The sequence below is a fragment of the Ictalurus punctatus genome, chromosome 19, assembly GCF_001660625.3.
Source record: "Ictalurus punctatus breed USDA103 chromosome 19, Coco_2.0, whole genome shotgun sequence".
Lineage (NCBI taxonomy): Eukaryota > Metazoa > Chordata > Actinopteri > Siluriformes > Ictaluridae > Ictalurus > Ictalurus punctatus.
In genome coordinates this window covers 17,474,932-17,482,904 of record NC_030434.2, presented here as the reverse complement: position 1 = coordinate 17,482,904, position 7,973 = coordinate 17,474,932, and the positions used below count along the sequence as shown (strand labels likewise).

General features: G+C 38.5%; 1 long non-coding RNA gene across 3 annotated transcripts in view; it reads right to left on the bottom strand.

Annotated features, from left to right (window-relative positions):
* Window positions 1-390: 390 nt before the first annotated feature.
* LOC108279876 (uncharacterized) overlaps window positions 391-7,973 on the bottom strand; it is an 8,187-nt gene continuing 604 nt past the window's right edge. For 2 of the 3 annotated variants that reach the window (XR_001815629.3, XR_001815630.3), the window contains exon 3: window positions 4,955-7,899. This is a non-coding gene — a long non-coding RNA (uncharacterized LOC108279876). Of the gene's footprint in view, window positions 4,102-4,954; window positions 7,900-7,973 lie in introns of those variants that run through there. The other variant, XR_008398358.1, reaches the window with a different exon arrangement.

Genomic DNA, 7,973 nt, shown 5'->3' with positions numbered 1-7,973 from the left:
ACTTGCTTCTTATTTTTGCAACAAAACCCAGCAGCTTTCATTGTGGTTTTTTTTGTCTGAAAAGTGGCTCTCACCACTCAATATGCTGCTTTCTTTACTGACATACAACCATTTTTCTGTAACATTTAATTTTGTGCTATAAAACTAATGTTAGGAAATCTAACATGTTTTCATACTGACTCGATAAAAGAAGTCATAAAATAAAAATCTATCAAAGTTTGTGCTTAAAAAAAAAACATAGGGTGCCTAAGACTTTTGCACAGGGTTGTACATTTACATAATCTGAGGAGGAGTATGCATTGGGCTCTGGGGTGCACTAAAATGCTTTATGAGGTGCCATTTCTCTAAATTTAAAACCAACAGATCTGTTATTATACATTTATTTATGGTCAAGCATTATGCACTCATCGTATCAGCCTTTGAAACGATGTAGGAACATGATTTTCAGTGGTTGCACATCAGAGATTTCACTATACTATGGATTCCACTGCAATACAAAAAGTCTATGCACCTTTAATGTCATTAAATTAAATAAATAAATTATTTTCAGTGTAACAGGGACTATTTCTTCAGATATATTGGTAACCTTTAAAATAATTGGCAAAACTGATTGTATAAAATAAACATTACATATAGTGCATAAAAATTTCCATTTACATAATTGCAACAACAACAAAAAAAAATCGACACCACTGGGGAATATTTAAAATGCAACAAATTGGCATCTTTCAACAAATCATTTTCTTTACATTTTACTTTCAGTTTCCAGAAACTCTGTTGTTGCCTTTGGGGAAAACCGAAGAACAATCAACATAAAGAGACAGATCGATATTTACCTACACAAAATCATTTAATCAATATTCATGTGTACTTAATATTAAAAAATCTGCACAATCAAGGCCATAATAAAAATGTATCAAAAGTCTGGAGTTACAAAGAGTTTCAGAAGCATTTCGAAGACTTTAAAAAGTCTCACTTAGAAATTTCTCGGGAAGAAGACATGTGATCATACTGTGAGGAGAATTCTGAGCGAGACAAGAGCCCAATAACCGCAGTTTCATTTATTTCAATTGCACATTGTACATCAAATTATACATCATATTATACACCAAAGATATAACAAGTTACTTGAAATGGTCTCAAGACGGAAACCCTTCTTAAAAACAACACACAAAATTCAGCAGCTGAATTTCAACACGCGTCATTGGAACTACAGTTGAAATCTGTCTTCTGGTCAGATGAGAACAAAATTTAAATATTCATGCAAAAAAGGAGGCTACATACAAGAAAAAGACCCAAACACACTGTAAATTGTGGATGGGTGGTGGTGGATCACTGATGCTTTGGGGTTGTGGTGTGGCTGGTGGTTCAGGGGCTCTTGATATTTGATGCCATCATGACGTTCACCGAGTACCAGAATATTTAACCACAAACCTGGTTGTCTCAGCCAGGAGGTTAAGACTTTGTTATGATGAAGTTCTTAAGATCACAGTCCCAAAAACATAAACACAAAACCCAGCCATTTCAAAGATTGTACTGAAAATAAGCTAACAAATGGAAATCCATCAACCGAAATAGAATCAGTAGGTTCTTATCTATTGATTTCAACTAGTTTGAGAATACAAATATGCCTCCCTTGTTCGCTGATACCCCAAAAACTGTGTGGGTTGTGAAACAGAACTACCACATTTATATCTGGTGTGAGCACGACTTGCCTGTAGCAATGTGACATCTCCTTCACATAGATTTGATCAGGTTCTGCTATAGCTATATAAAATTTTTGGATATTTGTGGGAGCTGGAACATGCTGTCATACGCACTGATCCATGCATCACAAAGATGATGCAAGTATACAGGCCATGGAAGAACTGGAACATATTGAGCTGCCAGAAAGCATGCCACATGGAGGCATTCAAGATGATTGTGATGGATGAATGGTTTGACACCGAGCTTCAGGGTGACATTCTCAGCATCAGCAGAGGTGCAGGTGAACTGTTACCCACTCACGTCAGTTATCGGGATCAGTGTCCCGATAAGGACATCGAGCATCTTTCCCAAAGACAAATTCTGACTGTTTGTGCAGAAATTCCTGATTGTGTGGCTGGTCTGGGACACTCCCACATGTGAAGTGTTGCATTTCTAATGAAAACATGTTCTCTTAACTGAAGAAGGCAGTCCCTAGGCACAAACTTCAGAATATAAACGAGATTGAAACATTCTGCATGGAGGTCTGGGTCCAAGATCCTTCTACTAGTGTGCCATGAAGAGGTGGAAGCAGACAGATACAACTGGCAGAATCAAAATGGCAGAAGCATAGTCAAAAACACTTCAAAGCACATACAGAGTGATGTGGAGAAACATCAGTGCAACATTAAAAACCAGACAAGCAGAACTGACAAAAGTTCTCATAACTACACCAGATGATCACAAAACCTCACGATCCCAGTGCGGAGGTGTGCTATATATCTAGTTTACAACAAATGAAACTGAGGAACAGGAGTGTGAATTAGAACGACTGGATTTTGGGATTTCATTAATTCCTCGAGAGTCAGTGTATCCGGGCACGACAAACTTTATTACACATTACAGGAGAGGAAACACTAAAATGTGCAGGTGGTGGTACTCCAAGACCAGGATTGGGAAATATTGTCTATTGTCTATTCAGCACTATATTTATAGCATCCATTATTCAGAGAAAACATCTGTGACAAGAATAATACACACACAGCACATACCCACATTAATGTATAGACACCTACTTCCCTAGCCAGAATCCCCTGTCGAGAGCTTGGTGTTCTTTCTCACTGTTAATCAAGTGTGAGGAAGGAATGAGAGGAGAGAGAGTGGTAGGAAAATGACAGCGTGTCCGGAGAGGGAAAGAGGTTTAGGAAGAGATTAGATGTTCTCTGCCTTAGCCAGTTAGTAAAGAACAGTGGGAAGAACTACATACAGGAGCACTTTTCATAGTGTAGCCTTCCATAGCCAAACAAGGTTGTGTATCACATAAGTAAAGGATGCTGCTGTCACCGAAATGTAATCATGAGTAAACATAAATTAAATCAGAAACACTTCAAAACTTCAAATGACTTGCTTTATTTCCAACATTATCTCTGTTTTCTTTGTTGCTGTAGATAAAACAGTGAAGTATCCTACTGTATGCATTTAATCTCTTGGAAATGTAGAACGTATTCAGAACCCTCTTATTTTTTTCTCTCTTGTTGTTATATCATAGCCGTAATAGGTTAAATTCTTTTTCTTTTTTTTTTTTGCATGTTCAACAAACACAATTTACCACAGGTTTACAAACAATTGTGTACATTTACAAAATACATTTACAAACAATTGTGAAAGCCTGTTTATGCTTTATATTATTATGGACTTTGTTTTGTAGATTGATGAGAAATACTTAGATGTCATCAATGAGACAAGCTAAGTCCTGTTATCACTTACATTATGGCAGCTATAAACAGTCATTCCCTCACCCCCCTCTTAATTTTTCTCTGTATTGAATTTCATAAAACAACAACAACAACAACAACAATAAAAACACAGCTTGTCATGTTACTGAGATACCACAAAGTGCAAACTAAAGTGTGCTAAATTCTTTCCCATGGTAGAAAACTTACCAATCTTTACAAAGCACTTGTACTGGAGACTCCATCCATAAATGTTAAATAAACTTACAGAAAGCTTCACCGTATCAATGATTACATGTCTTTGTCAAATAACATCATTTTTTATAAAACTTTTTATAATAATATGGATCGGCCACCATACAAGTCCCTGTGACATAGCTGTTTCTATAGAAACAATAATATAATATGATGAGCACATATAAACCTGTGATTTGAATTACAGCCATCACACCTGCTGACCTTCTTTCAGATTTGAAAATTGTCCAGCTCTGTGGTATAAATAGCAATGATGTTAATCATAGTGGTGGTAGATAAGGTCATTAAAAAAAAAAAAATCTTTTGCACCGAGTATACGTGGCAGTGCAAACTGCAAGTGCAATTGATTTTTTTCTCCTCCATGCTTGCCACATGAATATAGTCAACATCAGGTTTTCCTTCCATTCGCCATGATAAGCAGTTTCTTAACCTAGAAAGAATAGGTAATGAAATGAGCTGTGTTCCTCCTTCATGTGAATCAGCAGTCTCATTTGAGATAGTGAAGATGAATGATTAGGAATTGAAATGCTTGCACGCATATGAATGTGCATTAAGAGACAGAGCTCTCTGGGAACTGTGCCTTAAGGCTCTCTATGTTGAGTAAATAACTTAATTGCACTGGACATACAGTATTTAAGGCCTATTCATTTTAATGACTTTGTTCCATCTGTAATAACTCAGTTGGTGGGAAAGGAAATTTATTATATATTAAGCGCTATGAGCTGAGGTCAAGGCTCATCGATGGAACTGAATGCAGTTGCTTAAATGCTTCATAGGCCAGAAGTTTATCAAAATCACAAGGGGTTATCATTTTGAAATTTCACAGAGAGAGAAAGAGAGAGAGAGAGAGAGAGAGAGAGAGAGAGAGAGAGGGAGGGAGAGAGAGAGGGAGAGAGAGAGAGAGGGAGGAAGAGACACATAGAGAAGGGGACTGTTAGCATGGGATAATCTATTATAATGCCTCAGGGGACCTTTGTAAACAGAAAGTGCATCATTAAACCCCATTTGTGCCTATTCATCTTCATTGTCATTCACCGCTGCAGGGTCTCTGTCTGTCTGTGTAATTAAGAGATCTTTTAGCCTCAGTTTGAATCGAACTAACATAGCATTAGAGTTTGCTAATTTTGCCTGACCTCTCCTTTTCGACTAAACACTTTTAGATTAAATACTGACTAAATTACTCATTCACATCTTTTCCCCCAATTATAATACTTCAGAATATATATATATATATATATATATATATATATATATATATATATATATATATATATATATATATATATAGCAGTATTTATGTACACCTCAGAAGAAATGAGGTCAGGTCTACAGTATATGTTTCTATTTTTCAGTCTAAGTGCCCCAGTGCCTCAGTGCCTGCATAAGGAAGCATGCTGCTATGTGAACACTATATGCATGATTGGCACTTCACATTCACACATCACTGATGCTGCTAGCCAATGGATTAGGACACTGGGTACATGGCTACCTAAAAAAAGACTGTAGCATGAAGATTTATCTCAGTACCGAAATGGCAGAATGCTTATTCTTTCACACATACACACATAAACAATCTGAATCTCGATTATATTATTCGAGACCTATGATCAAACATAAAAGATCCGAACAAAAATATTACATCATGTAATCATCTATATGTGAGGAACTTCTTTTTAGCGTACTGGTCTTAAAGCTTTAAACTAATAGTTTAGTCAGTAAATCAATCCCATAATATTAACTAGTAAATGTCTTCTGCAAAAAAGTTATGTTCAACATCACAACATTAAACTCATTTCTCAATTTCCTTTTATGCCTTTGCCACCTGCTGTCCATCGAAGAGGCATTTGGTACACAGCTGTTGTGGGTATTCTTTGAAATCATAAAGGATTTTATAGCAAATTGGAAGTGAAATTGACACTAGATTACTGCCAGTGAAATTAAAACGCTTTTGGAAATAAACTTGGCAGTAGTTGCCTTGAATACTCAAAATGCCAGTGTGATCATTTATTATTATTATTTGCATTTTATTCTGTTTTATCAATACAATGGGATATTTGTTTTTTTTGAAATCGGATTTTTCCAAAACCTCCTTATCATGGAACAACCATTGCAGTCATGAGTGAGTTTGTGTGTGTGTGTGTGTGTGAGATAAAGAGGTTTGTTAGATTTGGAAGCACAAACGTAGCTTCTCGCTGTGCGAGTGTGTCATGCACTGGTGACAGAGCCCCTCATTGTAATTTGAATAATGTTTAAGCTCCTGTTTTAGACTGAGTCATGGATCAGTACATGGTGCTACAGAACCAAAAGGCACATTCATAGGCTTTAAAATCATAATCCAGAGAGAATAAAACAAACTGTAATTCTACCTAATTAAATGTGGTGCTACTTCAAATTTGCATCCACTAATATAAAAAGTGCTGCACAGAGGTGCAGTTCACATTACTGTCTGTGGAGCATTGTATGTTCTCTGCTTGTCCATTTGGGTTTCCACTGAGTTCTCTGGTTTCCTCTCACCTCTCAAAAACATGCAGATATGTGGATTGGGTACGCTAAATTGCCCCGAGCGTGAATGAGTGGGTGAATGTGCATGTGAATTGGGCTCTGTGAGGGAGTGGCATCACATCCAAAGTTTATCTGGGATAGGCTGGGATAAGACAATCAAAAGATCACCAAGTTGCTTGGTGTACATATTATAGAGGACTTCACCTGACACTTAGGCCAAGTGTCTCCATTTCCTGAAGAGACTAAGGTGAGCTCACAACCCCACCTTCACTACATTCCATAGGGGGAGCATTAAGAGCACTGTGAAGAGCTGTATCACTGTGTGGTAGGAGAACTGCAGGGCCATTTCTAGGCATAGGCAAACTAGGTGGTCGCCTAGGGCATCACCAGCATGGGGGCGCAGATGAGCACCCCAACACCCCCGCCCAAGAAAGAGAGTGCCTGGCCTGGGCATTTGGGTCGGTAGTCTCGAATATTTTTTCTTTATCCCCGAAAAGTTCAGCAGTGAATAATTCACATAGTGAGCAGTATGTCACTAGATAACAAGGTCAGGTAAAGAAGACTGAAGTGTTGTAATTTTGTATCTTCTGTGAATGAAGTGTTGTATTTTATCTTCAGTGAACGGAGGCGAGACCAATCAGACTGGGTTTACAGGAAAATAAGTGGAAATACTCACAAGGACTAATAACGTACAGTCCATGGCTCTGTGGCGGCTAAACCCATACAGTGACAGCTTAGTTGTTCCTCCCCTTGGCTAGCGACACCAAACTAGTCTATTATCATGCTAGATAGCCAAAAAGTTTTAGATTTTATCAGTCTGGTAGTCCTGCCAACAGTGATAACACCCGAGGCAAGTTTTATGATAAATCCAACTTTTTGTCTGACAGGTAAATTTCCACAGCTTCTGTAAAAAAAACAAAACAAACAAACCAAAAAACCACCTTAGGCTACTAGCTGAGCTGAGAATGTTCAGCTGGAGAACTGACCATTATTTTTCTCAAGTTTTACTACCTGTACCATTGAGGTGGAAATTGTGGTTAATATCAAGTAGGTCCATCAGCAAGGTTTTCACAAACAGATTATGAAAGTTAAGTACTCAGACACGGAGTAATTTTCAACTCTTGTTCATGAAATTATGGGAATGTTAAGAAAGCATTAGGGGAACACTAATAGAACATTAGTGGAACGTTCTACAAACTAAAAGTCCATAAAAACTTTCCTGGCTAACAGAAAACAAACCTTAAAAAGTTATGTTCTGGGAAACAAAAATTATTAGCTGGGTACAGAGTTGTGGTTGGGGGGTGGGGGGGTGTTTGGGGGATGTGACCAAGAGGAATCTCACCTAGGGTTCCAAAATGGCCAGAAACTGGAGAAATGCACTGTTGGAATAACCTACAGCAGATAGCGAAAATGGGCACACAGTGGCTTAGTGGTTCGCCTCACACCTCCAGGGTCGGGGGTTCGATTCCCACCGTGGCCCTGTGTGTGCGGAGTTTGCATGTTCTCCCCCTGCTGCGGGGGTTTCCTCCGGGTACTCCAGTTTCCTCCCCCAGTCCAAAAGACATGCATGGTAGGTTGACTGGCATGTCCAAAGTGTCCGTAGTGTATGGATGGGTGTGTGAGTGTGTATGTGAGTGTGCCCTGCGATGGATTGGCAGCCTGTCCAGGGTGTACCCCGCCTTGTGCCCGATGCTCCCTGGGATAGGCTCCAGGTTTCCCCACGACCCTGAAAAGGATAAAGCGGTATAGAAGATGGATGGATGGAGATAGTGAAAACAAATGAAAATATCATTGGGATTT